General features: G+C 38.8%; 1 long non-coding RNA gene across 1 annotated transcript in view; it reads right to left on the bottom strand.

Annotated features, from left to right (window-relative positions):
• Positions 1-370: 370 nt before the first annotated feature.
• Positions 371-22,012, bottom strand: part of LOC124281332 — a 165,385-nt gene continuing 143,743 nt past the window's right edge. The window contains exons 4-5 of the long non-coding RNA XR_006899904.1: positions 9,543-9,737; positions 371-553 (exon numbers count right to left, since the gene is read on the bottom strand). This is a non-coding gene — a long non-coding RNA (uncharacterized LOC124281332). The remainder of the gene's footprint in view (positions 554-9,542; positions 9,738-22,012) is intronic.

Here is a 22,012-nt window from a genome sequence, read left to right as displayed (position 1 = left end):
TACCCTACAGGATTAAAGCAGGACTTTGCACTTGATGCCTGTGGCATAATGAATGGGAACACTGGTTTTCTTAGTTAAACTGAGGAATTAATGTTCTTCTAAATACATTCATTTAAAGAATAAAAATCAATTTGCAGCACTGAAATTCAGCATAGAAGTTCAATCAATTGGTAAGTTAAAACACTAAGGAATTTCATCCAAAGGATTCTGAATTCTAACTTACTACTGGTATCCAAAATCCCTGCCAAATTATATCAAGCTTTGGAAAAGCCTACATAAATCCCTGCTTAACCATGAGGCAGATTGCTTTGTACAAGTGGGTGATCCCACCCTGTAGGCATAATTCATACATCAGGAACACTAGACTTACTCGACAGCTTTAGAGCAGAGGCCTCCTACCCCCAGCACAGAAAGCACATTGAAACTCTGGAATATGACGAGCTGTAAGGCAATGCACAGAGACCGCTGGGCCCTCCAAAATGGAATCTGCAACATTTTGTGGCACAGCACTGATGTGAGCACACCAACTGAAGTAGAACCGGCTAGAAGTCCCCTGAAAAACAAATGTCAAGTATATTAGATAGATTGTTCGGGATTTGTCAGTGCAGACAATTTTAAAAATGACATTTGCTTCAGCCATACTCAAAGTGGAAAAAAAGTGTTGTCGGACTTAAATATATAGATCATTAAGTGCACACATAAGTAATAATTGGCTTTGTCTCGTGACTAGACTAGTATGATGAATGCATGTACATACCGGTGTATATCAAATAACATATAATACAAGGCTAATGTGTTTATCATTAATTATATCATTGTCAGAAAGTGAGATTCATTCCCCGGGGTTGCTGAGGTCTTCAGCTATAGTTTTGAACCTTGGGATATTTTAAATCTTTCATTTTTAACATTTAGGTATTTGACAAGGACCCCTTGACATTCACGTATTCATGTTAAGTTGCCAAGAATGTATAGTATGTGTGTGTGTGAGCGTGTGTGCGTGCATGTCCACATATATGTACAGCAGTGTTTAAATTATTTTGTTAACTCTCACAATATGCAGATTGATAATTGGAGCTAAGTAATCAATCAATAATCAATTGTAATTGTAAACCGCCCCACAAAATTAATGTATCATAACATTGTGCTAACGAAACAGGCACCGATTAATACAACGATCGAGACTACTGAGGTTACTTCCTGGTACACATCTGTGTGTATCTTCATCTTGTTTGTTTTAGGACACTTAAAAAAGCCAAAAGCCTGTGACATTAAACAACATTAATTCTAATTGTCCATATCATGGACTTCAACTACAAGCATCATTTTCCAACAGTCATTGATCATGTTTACAAGTAATTATGTGACATGGTTTGAACACACTGGTATGTATAATACAACCTGGCTGTATAACATATATTTGTAGTTTTGTTTGGTTTGTTGTTTAATGCCACACTCAGCAATATTCCAGCTATATGACTGTGGTCAGTAAATAATAGAGTCTGGACCAGACAATCCAGTGATCAACAGCATGAGTATCAATCTACGCACTGGGATACGATAACATGTGTCAGCGTGTCTGATGACTCGATCCTGTTAATCGCCTCTGATGACAAGCATGGGTTGCTGAAGACCAATTCTAACCGGGAACATTTCTTCATATTTAACAGCTTTTGTTGGTTTGACCATACAAAGAAGCCCACTGCATTACCTTCCAAATGTCTATCACCTTGTCAGTGTTACAATATAGACTAAACTTTCAGCTCACTGGTCTGTAGGACCAGTAACTATTCAAATCTGCTGTCCTTAAGATGTTGTCAGTATTCATAACTTCACAACAATATAAAAGACATCAGTATATAAACAGCATTATCTGATAATCAACACAAATATATTGCATTAGTGAGTTAGGGGGTGAGTTGAGTTTTACGCCGCACTCAGCAATATTCCAGCTATATGGTGGCGGTCTGTGAATAATCGAGTCTGGACCAGACAATCCAGTGATCAACAGCATGAGCAACGATCTAAGCAATTGGGAACCACTGACATGTGTCAACCAAGTCAACGAGTCTGACCACCCGATCCCGTTAGTCGCCTCTTACGACAAGCATGGGTTACTGAAGGCCAATATTCTAACCCGGACCTTCACGGGTTATCGCATTAGTATTATGAAGAAACTGTTTTATGTCTATGGGTGTATTCAACTGCAACTGATGAGGTATACCTGTATTTTCCTGTAATGCAAGATTAGTATTCTTGTCAATATTATTTTTTTAATTAACCTAAATTTAAGTTGTCATCGTCCAGCTGACATATACACAATATCTACTGATACACATGAATAAAACATCATATAAGTTCCTTGAGGTGCATTTGGAAAATGTTTCGAAAACATTTTAAAACTTTAAATTTTTGACAAATTACTGTACTAATTTATGAACAGGTCTGAAGGACCTTGAACATGTTATTAATGCCAGCCCTTTTGAAAATTCACTGGTCTTGGTCCTCCAGACATCACACTTATTTCTTCACTATTTATTTGTATCTAACAGCATTGTCGATCTGAATGTTCAGTGTTCACGAATAGTGTCTGACCCTCTGACAAATTCGGCAGATTTGCCAACGGTCCGACAGAAGTCTACAACCCGCCGGCCCCAGTGTCTGACTGTATATTTCATAATGACTTTGACTGAAGTTGTTATATGTGACATGTGACAACTGTTTGCTGTTTATAAATCTTATGTTTGTTTATAATTTCAGCGCCAATTATAAGAAATGCTAAATCTGAAATGTGTGTTTACTTTTATTCTATGGGTCCTGTGAATTTTCAACGGGTCAGACAGACATCTGAAACTTACAGGACCCAATGTCCTGTTCCTTTGAAACACGATTTGTGAACACTGAATGTTTGCGGAAGCACATTGGGTCATGCTAGAAATTCCTGCCACCTAGTTCAACACTATTTATTTGATCTAACTGCATTGTAGGTCTGAATATCCAAAGAAGCACATTGTATTACCCTCTCAATGTCTACCACTTATTTCTACACCATTCATTTGTATCCAAAAGCATTGTCAGTCTGAACATTTGTAGATTATTATCCGTGTATTCGGACAGAACCCTGCTATTCACTCTACTGGCCTTGGCTATTTCGGTCCTCATTGATTCTACCATAACTGGGGGCTGTTTTTAAACTCAGCCTTGTTACACATGCCTGTCCTCATCCCAAGATGTAGCTTCCCCTGCTCACATTCGGAGCTCATTGTTACAGAATGAAAATGACCATGACCACTTCAATCTGTGTTCTCTTGCTCATTAGTTTCAAGTTTTGTGCATAAAGGTATATCCCACATCATATGTAAAAAGTATTTCTTGTAGCACTCTCCCTTATACCTGTAATCATGACAGATAAAAAATAAGGACTTTCTATTTGACAAAAGGTACCTTTAAAGTGATTGCTTCAGGTGAGCACCTATTATTCCACCTGTCAGCACAATTTTCTGAGCACAAGCCTGAATAATAACATCAATTAGAAAGTGATGGAAGTCCTAGGGTCCTGGAGGATTCTGTTTTAATCTGGGACTTCTAAACTCTTTAATCATTAACATAAAGCCTAAACACTGAATACAACAGGCTAAATATTGAATACATTTCCACTTGCCTAAGGATACCTTTAACATAGCAGATAGCTTCAGGAGGGTATATGCTCTCCCTCTCATGACAGAAGACCCTAATTTTCTCAGCATTTGTCAGATTAATCATATAATGGAAAAACATCAACAGTATTAATGTTCCAAGAGGACATTTCTAAGGATTATTGTATAAAACATGGAAGCATTATCAGGCTGTTTCCGTAAGTATCAACTTGTGAATTTCTAATATTTTACTTGCAGATGTACTAAAAGATGTATTTTTAAATTTGCCATACTTGCACAAGTTGAAGGAACCAAATGTCTGCAAGAAACTGCAAATTTACTTCATGAGCATGCCTTTTATGCAGGCATGCCAGGTGAGATCCCTCATTTCTTAACATATTTAACAGCTGTTTAATCACACTGCAAGTGTACATATATGGTGATACAAGCATGTGCCAAGAAATGGTAGCCTGTCCCTCATGTGGCATTCATTAATCCACACACCCTCGGCAACCTTGCCGAGCTCACAGATGGTATTCATTGCATATGATAAATAATTTATGTGAAAAATAATCATCCGACCTAAAAATATGTTTTTGGAATAGGTTCTTAACAACTTGGTAAATTAAAACCGTAAATCATGATGATCATTAATCTTATGGCTATAAGATGAAAAAGAAATGTTTTTTTGAGTTACCCGCTTGTCGTATTTAATCCTGCATCTCAGTCATTCATAGTATTGATACTGCCATTTACTCGATAGAAACGTTTGTAAAAATTTCTGCGACAGAAGAAGCATACCCTCATATCCATAGAATGACATACTCGACAACTGTCATTGAGAAAAATGTGACAAAGAAACATGTTTTGATTAAGCAGTCTTATATAGTTGTTTGCTGTTACTAAGTGTTCACATATTTAGAACGATGTATCTCAGTATATTTATTGCTACGAAACTATCAGAAGCCGTTTCCAGCTCGTGAGTGAGCGAGTGAGTGAGTGAGAGTGCCCTTGCTTTACCACACTGACATATACTCAATGGTGCAGAGTTACAATGTTATAATCACTAGAATGAGGTGATCAATTTCATGATACAGAAGCTTGTGTTGAATTTTGGATGATAATATTGCAGGTGATTACATAGCATTTGATTGGTTAACAAAGCATTTATTTTTGTTGTTATGTTTCCAAAAACCTAAAAACATACAGGCCATGCGCACTAGCAGACAACTTGTGAGAGTGCTTGTTTTATTCTTATAACAAACTTTGGACTAATGAATAAAATAAAAGATGGCGGCACTAGCAGAAATCGTAAAGAACCAAGAACTTGATAAATCCGAACTAAGTCAACTAAAACAGCACATCATTTTGAACTTACATCATTTCCAAACCTACAGTTTACATAACCCCATCTAAATCCTACATCCAATATCCTACTATGGTTGACTTATATTTTCACACAGTGATATCCATCATTTCTATGAATACAACTTCAGTAGAATGGGCCTCTAAATCGCACTGGAGAGTGCTTCAAAGCTGACACAACCACTTTCAGTATGCCCCGATAGCCGGAACAACTACCTAGGATAGCAGTCAGGTTAGTGATAGATTTAATAAAACATGCCTGGAGCCCTACTTGATATAGTGATAGCATCCGGAGAGCTCAAACAAGTTAAAAACCTCCAATCTCAAATCCAACCCGGCATACAGTCTCGGACCTACAGATTTCCAATAAAGTAGCAAATCCATGTGATAATGCGAAAAAAAACCTTGTGATTTAGCCTGGCAATGTCCTGCTAAGGCCGGTATTTTGTTCCATCAAATACTGAACTTGAACAGAGAGAATCTTGTATAAAGTTCCAGAAAAATATTGCAGCTTAGTCCTTTTATCGGCCAGTACATCATTCAAAGCAAGAACAGAGTGTGTAGCTTATTGTGCATTAAAATAGATGCCCGTTATCACATTCAGCCCTTGATTGAGATTACAGGCCAATTTTTTCTTCAATGTAATTATATAACATTAGACGAACAAATTACATGATGCTCTACATTTTTTTGTTTTATTTCTAAACTTTAAAATTTAAGTTAAGAATACTTCTACTGATAAAGCAGAACAACATAAAAGCAGTACTGTTTTTATCAAATTCCGGAATGATCAAGCCGTGAGTCAGAAACTAAAGAAAGTTCTTTGCCTTAGCTCATTACGATTTCATCAACATTTTAATGAGGTCTTTTGAATAAAATACTCAGGTCTGTCACATTACAGTCATAAATCACTGAAGCACATTTCCATGTCAAGAAAACAACTGTGCTTGATATCTTTTAACTCTCTGTGAACCACAAAGATGGAAAGTACAATGCCAGAATGAGTCGCTCATCATACGATGACATGAGACAACTCACAGACATGGTTTCATACAGCCTGAGATGTTTGAACACATGAGACGGAGATTAATTTTTTCCAGGACAAGTCAGAAAAGAAACGTCTTACACAGGAATGGTAAAGATCAAAACATTATGCTTGAAAAACATAATCCTCAGTTCAAAGAGACAAAGGTTATGAAAACATATATCAGAAACATATTCCTATGGTAAAACAGGCCAAAAATATCCCTTAATCAACATTCTAATGACAAGACGCTTACTGGTCGATAAATAATCAGTATCAGACACATAAACATATTGTTAAAGCTCATAAAGAAAATCAGGCTTTTATCTTCTTGGGGTTTCTTTTGTCTATGAGGGTCAGAGTCTTCGAATAATATACGACATAAGAAGCACTATTATTAAAATAATGATTTCCTTATATTTTATTGGAATACTGAACTAAGGTTATTTCACACCGTCTTCTAATTGCTAGTGGACTTTGAACTCAATTCTGCTGCAACATTTAAGTGAAGTTTGTTCATTATGTTTCATCAAAGGATTTCAGATTGGTTCATTTTCGAATATACAGTTTGTCACCCTGAATGATCAGAAGATACTTGTCAAATGTGGAAATACTAATGATATAGAAGAATGCAGTAGCAAAGGTTGATAAAATCATGAATACATCCTCGTGCCATTTGTCTCCATTGTCACTGGATACACACTTTTTCATCCATATTGCGAAGTATGTGTATTTCAGCAATTGAAATCCAAGTTGCGTAGATCTACATTAGACTCTAAATCTTAATGCACAGAGATAAGAATTTGATGCTGTTTATAGACTGATTATATGATCTTGGTATTATCAATCAACTCTTCTTGAATAGAATATGATAAGTTCACCATCTTTGATAATTGATATTATTATTTTTAACTTGCTTGAAACTATTTGATATGTCTGATTGTCACTAACCAGGAGAGTAGGAACTTGCACAAGATGTTGATCTCTTACCAGTGGCCTTGTTAAAATATTTGATAGCACTAAAACCAATTTCAAAATACTATGTGGGTAAAAGGCAGACCCTTTTCTTGTTGGTACGGAACTGCGAATTGGAGAGTTTTGATGCCTTATATGGTGTTAGACATTAGGTCGCTTGTGTGCCATGGGTATTTGAGATTTTCCACTAATTTAATCCCCGGACCCTCTTAAATCTCGTGGTCTTATAATTGATAGTAGGAATATTTTACACTTGGCTTTTTTAATAATAATTTTAAACTGAGTACAAAGGCAGTTTGTGGAATCGTGGGGTCTTGGAATTCTCATGGTTTGCAGTTAACAGTGTTAAAACTTAAGCATTTAATTAGAAATGGTACGAGTGCCCTAGTCATTACTCCTCCGCTAAAATTGAAAGATTCTGAGGGTCATTTGCATCAAGCCCTATGGTATCAACCTCAAGGATGCCCCTCAATTTCAACAATCTACATCTACTTTAATCTATGGACCCCCCTAAAATATATCAGTTTACATCAAGGTTATGACCAGATCGCATTACTTTCGGCAAATGCTTCACACCCTCATCATCACGATCATGCCAGATAGGAACAACTGTAATGACCACCTGTCCAGTGCAGTAGACTGTCTGATTTGTTATTTACAAATATGGTAAAGGTTAATACTGCCCTCTGACGTTGGGCAATGGCAACACTTAACCCCAGTGTGATATATCCATTGGCTTTAAACAGCTGGAAATCATATTTAATGCCTGGTTACCCCCACTGAGTGTTGACATCAATTATAGTTTATCAATTTGTGCTGGCATGATTATTGATTATCAGTATTGTGCTTGGAGGAATAGAGGCCTGCACAGCCTTAAAATGCTGTATTATATAACATTCTAGTGAAATATCAGAAAAAAACATTTGTTGAATACAGCATTGCGATTACTTAACGTAAACAATATTGGTTGAAATTTAAAATAAAATTAATACACTATATTACAACCATTCATCCAGATATACAATGAATACTTTTTATAATTAGTATGTGTACTAATAGGATTAAGTTAACACGGCAATCTCATGATACTTGCCCCTTTGATGTGGATGTTGTGTGATCAATTGCAAAACAAACATTGTCAAGTATGGTTAGCATCTGGTAAGTGGGATAGTGTGTATTAGGCATTGTTGTTAATTGGAATTCACTGTACTGCTCAATGTAGTAAGCTCAACAAGTATTTACCATACAGTATCTAAAAGTTAGCATGGTTAAGGAGACCTTTTCATTGCCATCGTGTAAAATGTTAAGAGGTTTGGGAACCATAGATTCAGACAGTTCAAAAGAAAACCTCAAAGATCACTGTCCCACTACTACTACCATTCTAATTGGAGCCAAATTGAAGCAAGAATACTAATAATTATACACCACAATGGCACCCTTGTACATGTAGGACAGCTGGGTTTTAATGCACTAGTTATTTGACCATAGGGTTTAGTTAGGCACAAGCCCTGAGATGTTTTTAAATAAAATATCTGTCTGTCTGTCTTCAAATCAAAACTCCATCAGCCCTTAGATTTATTGTGACTGAAAGATCTGTAGTTTTATTATAACTGGCAAATTCTTGAAAGACAGATAAAAAATCAGTCAGGAACAATTCAAAACAATTCATCTTCACACAACCAATACAATGTGTAGTTTACTGTGTCAGCATGTGTGCATGTGTGTGCACGTACACGCGTGCATGAATGTGTATTACTATCAGGAAATACATGCTTATTGTTATTCTTCACCTGTAAACAATCTGGATTGTTTATATAATTATCTACAACAATATTTGGGGTAGATGTGCCAAGAAGTAATTAATTTAATGAACTAACCTAAAATTGTAAAAAAATTTACTTATTGCCATCTTTATACATATAGCAGAGTCTCGTCTAACCTAAGTTTGTGAGTAATGTCATATAAGTATTTATGAATCATAAATTCAGTTTAGCAACAGCTGTACCAGAACAGAATAATCATGTTTATGTTTTTGTGGAATTTTTCCAACGTAACTAGATCTAATGGATGAAAAAAGGCTTTCCCAACATTTACTACAAATTACTTGACCTGCAATTTCCCCATCATGTGTGATGTGCGGTGTGAAATGGGCCTAAGGAATAGTACTGTTGTACACAAGCCCTACAAACCTTGGCCCCACTGCGTTGATGTTATTCCTAACTTTCGTTGCTGTGACATCGATAATAACAGAACAAGTTAATGGAAATGTAGAATTATAGCTATACGTTTAAAGCAAAGTTACAAAACGAGACCATTTCTTGTCAGTATCAGGAACGTCTGGTCAGGATTGCACCAACAGAAGACGACCATTCCCTTGAACAGTACTGTGAGAGCAGGTGTGTTTCAATGCTGATCTTGCGTGGACGTCATATTACAGCATGTTAAGGAACGTTAATTTTACATTTTTCTTCCACGTTCTGGATAATACAAATCACAATCATCAACAGACGCCTACATTACCGACGAGTGAGGAGAAATGCACCTACCTGTACAAGCACCAAGCCGCGGCCGACACAACATCGCTGTATTTACAAATTCCACCGCTGCTCGCATTCCCACTTCTGTCGTCTGCTTCCGAACGAATCCTCTCGCCTGACCTCACAAGTTTTATGAAATGCTCTTGCTCCAATGTCAAAACGTATCCATTCCCGCGTGTTCAATTCTGGCACTGTAGGTCAAATCTGTGACAAAGGAAACGAAAATCATTAATTCTGACTAAGCTTTACCTTGCTTACCATTCCAACACAACTACAAGACAGGTGCGAGGTGTATACCCAAATTGCACCCCGTAAATATTTATACCCTTTCGGCAGCGCTGCATTTGAATCAACACGCGTCACTTCAATAAATGTAGAAGATTCGTAGAAAATCATGAGCTTGCCACAATAAAGCGAGAGCCTTGAATCAACATCACCGACCGATGTGAATGAATGAACGGATGAAGCGACTGTGCCGTCGGTCACAAGGGCGGAACAATTTTACACAGATCAATAAGAGCATTGCAACATGCGTTAGGATGCTGCGCACGGGAGCATCTCGGTTTAGGCTGTGGATGTCGGATGCGGAGGGGAGGTAAACGGCTGTGGAAGAAGCAGAGGAACCACAAATAGGCATAGCTTAAGAAAATTTGCCTAATTACAGAAATATTAGGTCTGGTAACTCTGGTTTAGTGATTTTCTCCGCTGCTTCAATTACTAGGATATTACTGCGAGAATACTATAACGTTGAATAACGCCAGGCTTGCTGGCTGGGCCCATATCATGTATCTCTTTACACATCTTACATAAAGCGCTGCTTGAACTAGCCTAAATGTAGACCCGTCTATTGTTTAACGTTAACAATGATATCCCATTATCCATTTTCAGTGTTTACGTACAAAACTAAAATTTATAATATTTTCACAATCAAATCATAAAAAATGGACCTTTAAATTATCTTCTATACCAAATCCTGAATAGCCTATTGTCTTTACACCTAGACTATTTCATCATCTCAAGAAAGTAATGAGATGCGACTAAAACATGTAATTATCCATCAAAGGTAACAATCAAACCTGATATATATAATCCTATGTTAAAAACCATAATACAATTATTTAGGTAACAACATACAGATATTGCACTAACGACGCTCTGGCTTCCAGTCTGCGATTAACATACAACTACCACCAATTGTAGGCCGAGGTAATTGGACCACATTATCAGTGTTTATTCTACAATGTCCGCAACCTGACGAAAATTACCCGGTAATCACGATAATCATGGACATTTTATAGACCGCCGGGGCATAAACAACAATTAGATCCCCGCTCCTGTCAATCCAGCATTGTGATAATTTATCGTTCACAATAAGACTTAACTTGCTGTAATATGTAATTGGGGAATTATCTAGTCCCCGTTCAACCTCAGGTAACGTGGACAACTAGAATAACGGACTACATTGGCTGGTGGGTTGCACGTAGGGTCAAGCTTAGACTAACATCGAGACTCTGAAATACAAATATTTCACACAAAATAACCCTACAAAAACTGTTCGTAAATTATCTGAATAAAATATTATGAAGAGGAGCTCAGAAACTTTCTTCATTTTCAGAAACTGCATCGGAATTTAGACTTTCCCAATATCATGGACTTGCATGGACTGTGCTGGATATATATGTTTCAGTGTCTGTGTGCTAGGTTAGATGAAGCTTAGAGCGATTCGTTTCTGTATTGGAGCAAATTTGATCTTTTTTACAACTGATTGTGAACAAATTATCAATCTAATAACACTCTTTCCCCACCCAAAGTCCCTTATATGGCGCAATTCAAATATCTTTTCACACCCAGAAAAGATCCTCAGATGCTAAGCATTGCATGCACAGATGCTCACATCGGAGCTGTATTCTACTCGTATACCTACATATGCACAGGTGAGGTGGTGAAATGGGGTTTGACGTCGATTTAAGAATATTTCGCTCATATGACGACGTGCATGCGTGTGCATGTGTGGCTGCTTGTACTTGCCTAGACTTAAACTGGTTTTATAGTGCTAGCTCACTGAGATACCCTGCCGCAGTTAGCATGAATACCCAACTCAGACACAGTATACTGACCCACGACCTTCCGCTCTCCACATATGCACAGACAGAACCGAGTATGTTATCGGACGTCACATCTGCAAATCTGATGATTTGGTGTACTGTGTAGTACAGATACAGTTTGAATTCAATACTGTGGTAGATTAAGTGAGTGAGTGAGTTTTTGGTTTTACGCCGCACTCAGCAATATTCCAGCTATATGGCGGCGGTCTGTACATAATCGAGTCTGGACCAGACAACCCAGTGATCAACAGCATGAGCAACGATCTGCGCAATTGGGAACCGATGACATGTGTCAACCAAGTCAGCGAGCCTGACCACTAGATCCCGTTAGTCGCCTCTTACGACAAGCATGGATTACTGAAGATCAATATTCTAACCTGGACCTTCACGGGTATATGGTAGATTAAGAGTAACACTGATTAATGTTAGGTTTTAAAAATGTTATATATTTCTGTGACTATACATTTATTTAACTAACCTTTTTCAAAATCGTATCCAGTATCAGTTTTCCGACGAAATACGTGTTTTGTAAAAAAATAATCAACTACACCTCATATCAGACAAAAAGGTAAATGGTTCATCTATATTTAACCAAGACAATGTCGTGACACATTCCTCATTCTTTCTATGTCATGTATAAATTAGTACTACGTCATGAATAACTGGTTGCATGGCAACATATTCAATATATTGGAACATGTTCATCACTGTATATTATAAATAATCACATTTCGATGTACAAATATATGTCTTGATGAACTCGGTCCAAATATGTATATCCACTCTATATATTCGACAGCTGTGCTATTTTCGATATTGTGATTTATTTCCTGTCATATCCACGGCACTTCACAGTTGGAACACGATTTGATATATTTCAACATAAATGTACATAAAGGCTCACGCTGGTGTAACCTTTTAAATACAAGTGTATAAGACTCTGATAAGCGCGCGTTAAAATATTTACGGACAAGAGTACTCAACTATAGCGCTCCTATAAATGGAAATATAGGTAATCTTATAGGTATTAAAGTAAACGACATACAGCTATATTGGTATATCATCACCCGATAATTTGACGTAGGTCATACAGTAGTATATCGATGATGTATTTTAATACCATATTCTCACCCGTTACAGTATTTTTAAAGGGTGCATAGGGTAGCCCAGTGGTTAAAAGCGTTCGGTCGTCCGCTTTTAGAAAATATTCCAGCAACATACGGCGGGGGACACCAGAAATGGGCTTCACATGCATATTGTACCCATGTGGGGAATCGAATCTGGATCTTCGGCGTGACGGGCGAACGCCTTAACCAATAGGCTACCCCACCGCCCCTATACTGTTTATGGTCACCTGTGGACTGTAGAAAATATGATTATCAGTAGAATATGCACATAAATTGTACTCTATTCATTGAACATAAGATGATTCAAGTCACAGAAAAAGAATTCGAACCCGGGTCTTCGGCGTGACGAGCCAACCCTTTAACCACTAGGCTACCCCACCGCCCTCCGGTTGAAGACCCAGTTATGATTAACTATACGGCTACATTGAGAGAAGCCCATTTCTTCTGTCCCAGTATGGACATGGCTGGCATATATTGATATTCGCTGTACTTAAATGTAAAGGCATATTATCACAGTCATGTTGTAGGTGATGCCAATCTTGTCACATGTTGTCAAAAAAGGACATGTCCGAACTTGTAACAAGGACCATGCAAAATATTTTATGATAACCTTTAATACAGATTTAGACCTGTAGTTATCAAACCATGATCATATTATTTATCATTGTTATTGAACTCCAAATATGGAAACATAATAATGAATATAAATAATACCTGTAACAATCACCGTAACTGGAATAAAAAGCATTCGCGCCGGAATCTGAATCAAGGGGCATAACTCTTCATACACTCATATGTGACGGATGTTGTCATGTTGCAATGTCCTGTTGGTCCCATACAATGAGAGTGAGTGAGTATGGTTTTACGCCGCTTTTAGCAACACTCCAGCAATATCAGGGCGGGGGACTCCAGAAATGGGCTTCACACATTGTATACCCATGTGGTGAATCGGACCACGGTCTTTAGCGTGACGAGCGAACGCTTTAACCACTGGGCTACCCCATCGTCCCCGCTCTCTTTCAGAGAGGGGTAGGTAACGACAGGGTAGTGGCAACATTGCAAGCGGTACTATATCCCACCAATGAAACGCTATATAAACTGACGCCGTTCTCAGAACTACCAAATAAAAAAATCCTTTATAGCTTCAGATACTCATCGCACGGAAATGAAATTGAAGGTCTATAAAAAATCATCTTCTTCTCCATCTGTTCTGAATAAAACAAAGTAATGCATAGAACAGACCTGAAATACTTTCAAAAGATACGGAAGATTCCCGAACACGATTCTTCCATCAAGGGTTCTAAACTTGAGTTGGCGTTACGCATAAAGTAAACACACTGGAACGAATCTTGTACGAACGCCTTTGGTGTCAAGTGACGGGATTAATTAAAACCAGAACCCTTTTACTGCGCATATACACGAGCAGGACCCGGATGTGAGGTGACAGTGTGAAGTGGAGTAATTAGAGACGCCAATGGCGTTGACAGACAGTTGTCAGTTAAAAATAAATTAATGTAAATTTCATCAACAGGGCAGCAGAACTTGCAAAGTTCATTATGTTTTCGTAACCATAGAAACCATAGTCAGCGTTGCGATTGAGATGAAACGTGAAGAAATAAGTCTTAATTAATCCGTATGATAATTACAAGCGACATCTCCCTGCACGTTTGGGGATTTACACGGGGACGGCGCAAAGACGACGTCCTTCAACCGTTAAACCACCAATTCCTTCGCCAGGCGGAATGGCGACTGCGTCAAAGCTGGATAAACCACAGAACAATCTAATCACAGGAGAGATTCGCTACAGTCTGATATACATATCTGATAAGAACAGCTTCAGACAGACACGCAGCTATATCTTCATATCTATGTTGCAATAAAATACGGATAATTGTGCTGTATTACATGATTTTACTTCAAGCAGACATGAGAACAAATGTCTATAAAGTATATTTAGACGTCTACTTACATTATAACGGCTATGTTTGAGTGGTTTCCGATGGCCAAGTCGCACTGAACATGACATCCCCGACTATCATGAGTATTATAGGAGCGGTAGGGTAGCCTAGTGGTTAAAGCGTTGGTTTGTCACTTCGAAGATCCGGGTTCGATTCCCGTCATGGGCACAATGTGTGAAGCCCGTATCTGGTGTCCCCCGCCGTGATATTGCTGGAATATTGCTAATAGCGGCGTAAAACTAAACTCACTCACTTATAAAGAGAAGTCAAGACAATCGTTTTCAGGTGATGAAGAAATCCATCCTTGCTTAATATTGTAGACATGTTTGGTAGATTTCGTATATGTTAGTTTCACAGTCTGTATGAGAGCCTGCATGCATATCAGTGTACAGTTGAGTAATTGATGTGCATTTAATTCATATGGATTATTAATCCCGCGAATGGCCGCCGGCTGCTGATGCGGTGTAACAATAATCGCGTGCAGTTACTTATCAATAAGTTAGCGTGGATGCCACGTACAGAATCACAATATCAATAGGGATTATGTGTGCTAAATGGTATCTACCAAGATAAAGGACAGTTTAACTGAAATAATATTTTACAAACGGTTTACACACTTGACACTTTGCACACACCATGTAATCTTATGAGCATTAAACACACAGAACCCACGAAGAAATCGAAGATAAAGTAAACCCGTAAAGAAGATACAAAAACACTCCCACGAAGTTAGCCGTGCCGTGATAATATTGGAAACGATCTGTAACTATTGAAATTGTTTCTTGGTAAATACGATCTTCACACCTAGGTACAACGCACGTGCAACAACATTCTTTTACACATCGCACGTGCATGAAGTTAAGCGCCACCTTGCGCTAAGACGTCTTGTTATCGTCTTGTTAAAACGTACACTTGAGACCTTTTCAATTCGAAGTCTTGCAATCATTTCCTGCAAATAATGTAACGCTGTGTTCCTCTATACTAACCTAATATAAGAAATACTTGAGGATGTGTCTTTGCAAACACGTGGTATTGACGAAGGGTTGGGATGAGCCGAACGGAAGATATAAATCGATATCTTGGGTGGTTTCTTTATGTTCCTCTACGAGTCTGAATTCGTCAAGAAACAGAACGCGCGAGATTATTCTCCTGGGTTCGTGACTGTGATATTTGGTTATTGCAATGGCTTGAGGCAATTTCTCTGGGTGTCGCGGAAATTAGCATTCTCCATTCGTGTAGAAAACACGAAATAAATTTGGAATGGTATCTACATTCCACGTTCCATAAAAGCAAAATTGCCTTTTCTGTTTTGATACATCACAACGGGTGCCAAAGGGGTTCAAAATGGCTGTCGGTAGTCTCGTACAGTAAGTCTCGCGGGAACCTCAAACCGGATTCCAAGTCTCGCGTGGCCAGGTCGCTCCGTGTGTGGAATTTGGAATTCGTTTTCACGCGACAATCCAATTCCCTGTCGGGGAACTTACTTAAAGTTTCGATTTTCATGTAAGCTACGGGGTCTTGTGAGACACGTGTAACATTAGGATTACCATGCTAATTACAACGAGAAGAGAGTGAAAGCGACAGCGAAAGGCCACTGGTTCCCGGAGCCGTCCCTTGCGGCAAAGGAACTATCGAATTATGTTAGCTGTTATCATTATTACTCTAAGTCGGTATTAAGCGCCGTGTCTTATCTCTCGTTACAAGACCATAAGCATTGTCATCTCAGCTCGGAGTCAGGAATTTGGAAAGGGGATCAGCAATATCTTAATAGCTTGCTCAAGTCAAATCCTATTGTTCGGGCCAACGTCAGTGGGACCACGGCGCCGAAAGTGGTAGATTTTTTTACGCTTTTCTTGCAAATGTTACGGGGAGCATAATACAGAGGATTGAATTTTATCCAAATAATATGGAAGGAACTAGCTTTCAGTGAAAAGGACGTAAACATAATTAGGATTCCTCTTATGGTGTTTGATGTCATTGGCGAACCGGTTTTCTGGGAAGAAATGCTTTTAAGATATAGCGTAACAGTATAATACTGTATTCTGTGCTGGCCCGGAGCACGTGGATTGACTCGGGTTCAGGAACCCCTTTCAGACGATGTTGTACCTCGTGCTATGTAAATGATGTTTAGTTCTTATACATTATACTTGCTTGATAGAGTGAACCTCTAGCCATACAGCCATCATCCAATTTCATTTAAAATAACAGATACCAGGCGGAATACTGGAAAATGCTAGAGAGCAACGCCCCGGTTGTAAGAATCATCTGTGGGGAATTTGAACATGGAATTTATGCGTGACAAGCGAACGCACAACCTGCGTTGCCACACTGGCAGCCTAGTATGTAACGAACAATATTCTTGCTTCACGAAAGTTTTTTTATTGGTAAAATACGCATTGACCACCAGACCAACTTAAACAAAATCTAACCAGCATAAATCAACGTGCTTATACTTGGTATTGTTAAATAAAGCATATATTCTAAACGGAATTTTGAGCACCGGTCCACCCCGCACCCCAACTAACTAAAAACTAAACCAAATATAATTAAAATCAGATCTTGATGCTCGCTACCCCAACATATGGCCATAACAAAAACTCAGATCGCGTTTTAATGAGATTGTACTTAACCAGATTTGCTCCTTCGCGTTTTTCCCCAAAAAATATACCTGCTACATAAAACAGACTTCCGCCCCGGGTTTCAGACACCCTATGTGCTTATCCCATTATTTATTGTATTAAATATCTATTTTGGAATCTATTAAGTTTCCCATATTTTTATGTCTCTGCCAACCAAAGTATCCATAAAACATGCAAATAATGTGTGGCCTTGTGCATTCTATGAAGGTGTACCTCAAGTGACTAAACGTTTAGCCAAACTAAACTTTAAATTCACATCGGACCTTAGACTAACATCTAGTCTCTGAAATGAACATATTTTACAGAAAAAATGGTTCATAAATGATAACCATAAAATATAATGCTGTGGAGCCCAGAGACTTTCTTCATTTTCCTGAAAATGTGGAAATCTAGACTTGCCATATTCTAGACTTGCACAGGCTGTTTGGATATATTTGTTTCAGGGTCTGTATGACAGACAAATCGGACCTGGGATTGCTCCGCAGCAGAATAAAAACTCAACAGAGTCAAGAAGCGTTCAAACTTGCCATTTAGCAATCCCAGGAACCTTTCCGTTCCCAGTTGTTAACCTACTCCATCGGCATAGTGTAATATCTCCCCTCCTCAGAAGAGATTTGGGGCCACGTGTCTCCTCCTAGCATCTTCACTAAATGTCACCTGGCTACTCTAGGCCGGACGGGAGATGCACTGTGCTCATTATTTGCTTATATATGCCTGCAACAATGGAAAGTTTCTTCTTATATACTACACGCGCATAAGGTCATATTTATGTGTATGGAACACACGCACCTGCATGTGGGTTCCATTACGCACATGGCATTTATTGAGAAGAACCCGTGAAGATCCGGGTTATAGAACTGGTCTTCAGAAACCCATGCTTGTCGAGACAGTGGACTAATGGGATCGGGTGTGCAGGTTCGGTGACTTGGTTGACGCATGTCATCGTGTCCCAGTTGCGTAGATCGATGCTCATGCTGTTGATCACTGGATTGTCTGGTCCAGACTCGATTATTTACTGACCGCCGCCATATAGCTGGAATATTGCTGAGTGCGGCGTAAAACAAACTCACTATACTGCAATATCCAGACTCGATTATGTACAGTGTGGGGTAATATAGTTGAACTATTGCTGATATGTGACAAAGATATTGAAATGGACGACTACTTTCATACTTTAACCAGGAATCTTCAGTGTCTGAAAACAGTACATTTTAATTCATGGATATGCCATTGAAGTTTATTACCTTATCGGGTTTTATCTGATTAACTATGACTTTAGTTCTTCGTAATATCTGAACTAAGAACAAGTCAAGGGTAAAAGCAAACTGGAATTATTGAACGACAAGGGCCGATGTCACTGTTGGGACACCAATGTCTCTATGATGAAAGGTTCACCATACGTGTACAATCTCTGAATAAAATCTCTTTTGAAAAGAAAATCTGCTGTGTCAAAGGCTGCTATTAGTTTGTTTCGGGAAGATCACCTTTTCCTCACCTGTAAGTTTTACATCAGTTTGTCATAGTCCCTATTATATTATATTATTTTACCTTCCATTCAGCCCTTACTGTGATACTATGGCTCTTAATGAAGCCGAGATATTCCCTAGGTTCTGAATGTCCATCTCACTCGGGCGCCTTTTCAATTTAATTATTTGTTTCTATCAAAAATTATATATGTTCATATGACTAAGCGTTTGTCAAGCCCTACCCCGGCGTTTCTTTTTTCAGAAATCGAAAAATATAACTTTCTCAATCAATTGAACATATATGATCACTTTCGAAACAAACGGATTTCCATGTCTAATGAATTTGGCAATTCACTCTTGGACGATTTTTTCCTTTAATAATAATTTCAAATACACGTTTATAGCAGGCAAATATTATACTGCACCTCGCCGGAGGAAAGATTTGTTATAATCCCATATGGAGAAGAAAGAAAGAGTTTCTGGGTAACACGAAGTGCACGGTGTTTTTAACGTAAAAAACGCCAGCGCTCCAACGGAAGAGTATTTTTGTATACCCTTACATTTAGCTATATACACAAAATGCTGCTACTCTAAACAATGGCAAGTCATATCAGCGTGGTCTGAGATTGATGATAAGAATAAGTAAATAAACACGTGTAGATATGTACGATACATCTGTTCTCCCTTAAAGACTGCCACATTCAACATGTCGACAGGCACTCGCTACACTGAAATGAGACCTTAAAATTAAGTTTTTAACCTTTCGCCCTGCCTTTGTTGCATTTCAACAGACAATATCACTTTCGGCACGTGCTTCGCCACGAGGCTTAGCGTTTATTCCGAAGGGGAGTTTTTGAGTGGTCAATTTTTGCATGGAACGCGCTTCTCTTAAGGTGCTCAATAAACGCAAGGCAGTAATGACCTTCCTACTCCAGGAACCTTCTGTGAGAGGAATTCTCGGAGAGAGATGAAAGGGAGTTGAAGAGGAAAGAATATGGTAGACATATTCCAATTTCGAGTCTTTTCAGTGAAATACTCTTCATGACAGTACCTTTTCTTCAAAATGATGTTTTCAAACGGAAATATTAAGTTCCGTCAGAGTTGGAATACATAACCATTCCGCCAAATAACAATCACGTGTCTGCCAATTATAACACATTACATGCGACATTTGAAAATTCTTCCAATTCTTCCGCACAATTGTTAACAAAACTAACCCTTCTTGGATCTATTTTTGACGAGAAACAATTTACATCTCCTTTGTGAACTGCGGACTTAAATATCAATTTAAGGTCGTGCAAGAACATAGCTAAAACAGTTTATCATCCAATTTAAAATGAATCGGTACATCAGGGCAACATGAAATGGGGGAAAGCTGAAGATAAATATTACCAGGGCTTTAGAGCGTAAATACATCAGTAAATCAAACCTTTTCAAAACGACTTAAAGAAACGATGAGCATGATTCAAAGACAGTTGTCATTTTCCGCTGGAAATCAGATATCTGTAACCGCTTGTGAGTGATTGCGCTGGGTTTGGCGCTGCGTTTAGCAGTAAACATTATTAGAGGAATATCACGATGTCGTTGCCATGTGGGGAATTGAACCCAGGCCTTCGGTGTGACGAGCGAACGCTTCATTGACTGGGATACACTATCAACCTGTGTCCGTTTGCAGAAGACTGGAAACAGCCTGTCTCGCAGTCCCTGAACCATATGTTTCAGTTCCACCCAGCCCTATACTCTAACGCAAAACCATTAAATGAAGCCAGAATAGATTTTCCTCAAGTTCCGAATCTTCCCCTTCTTTGGGTCTCCTTTTCCGATTAAATGGAGTTCTTTCTTTATTTCTATGACTTTGCCGATTTCTATGACTATTATATATTTTCAGAGACTAAGCGTTAGTCTATCAAGGTCTAAGCTTACATCCACACCTAACTTAATTGTTAGGCTTCATTTTCTGGTATCGGCGTGGTCAGAGATAATTTGGGAGGAGAGAGAGAGAGAGAGAGAGAGAGAGAGAGAGAGAGAGAGAGAGAGAGAGAGAGACCCGAGCTTCGTTGAAGCAGTCTCGCGAGACAATAACGTGGCGATGTGAGAAACCAGATTCGAACGTCTATTTCTACGTCCTGTGAACATTTTGACTACATTTTGAATATATTTAGACGTCCTTTAATTTTTCAATGACTTGATTTTCAATGTCAATGTCAATCTTCAGTAAATACTTATTCTGTATTGCAAGGTTATGACACTGACTGGGCATGGTTGACAGGTACAACCTATGGGTCTAGATACGCTGAATGCTGGAGTCTGCGGGAGTCTTCACTGTTGGACAGTGATTCATCAGCGCATGCGCATGACTAATCGGAATCGTACACTGGTGGAACATACCCATGATTGTTGTAGATGTCTCGCTGCTATTTCGTATACAAGGATAAGGATCATACTGTGGATCATAACGTGTATCATAACGTGGATCATAACGTGTATCATAATGGGTCATGGTTCTCCTTAACACCATCTGCAGCTCAAGGGGTCGTTGTCGGCAAGGGTACTACAGATATATATACAGAAACGTACCCTGGCCATAATGAGAATACAGAAACGTACCCTAGGACGATTCCATTCCCACTGTGTCGTATTCTTGATCGGAACTGTCATACTGTTGTATTAAATACATTTGATCGTAAGTAATGAGAATACACAGTAACGGATATTTCGCGATGCACATGAATACCACTCGGAATCAGTTGAACGGGAACAACTACATACGGTTTCGCTTTTGGATTGCGGAATATGGACTCGTCCGCCTTTTAGGGTACCGGGTACGTTTCTGTATTTTCACTTTGTTTAGGGTACATATCTGTATACAGAAACGTATCTGTAGTGCCTGTGCCGGCAACGACCCCTTCAGCATTAGTGCACGCGATCTCTGATGTGACATATCGTTGTATTACACGCTCTCTGCTGGTCACCAACACACCGTTCACGGTCAGACACCTCGAAGGCACCTCGCGGTCTCCAACACGCTGAAATCATTAATATCGCTCAATTTGAAGAGGGCAAGTTTGGGGAGTCATAGCTGGAGTCCAAACACCATCCATGAACCACTCCGCCATGTTTGCACACCACGTGACCATCAATACAAACAGCGCCCTCTATGCAGCCCGGCCATGTTTTTGCCGTG

This window comes from Haliotis rubra, unplaced genomic scaffold, assembly GCF_003918875.1.
Source record: "Haliotis rubra isolate DU_JTF1 unplaced genomic scaffold, ASM391887v1 Scf282, whole genome shotgun sequence".
NCBI classification, from domain to species: domain Eukaryota; kingdom Metazoa; phylum Mollusca; class Gastropoda; order Lepetellida; family Haliotidae; genus Haliotis; species Haliotis rubra.
The sequence above is the reverse complement of the archived record's forward strand: the minus strand, read 5'-3'. Positions and strand labels throughout refer to the sequence as shown.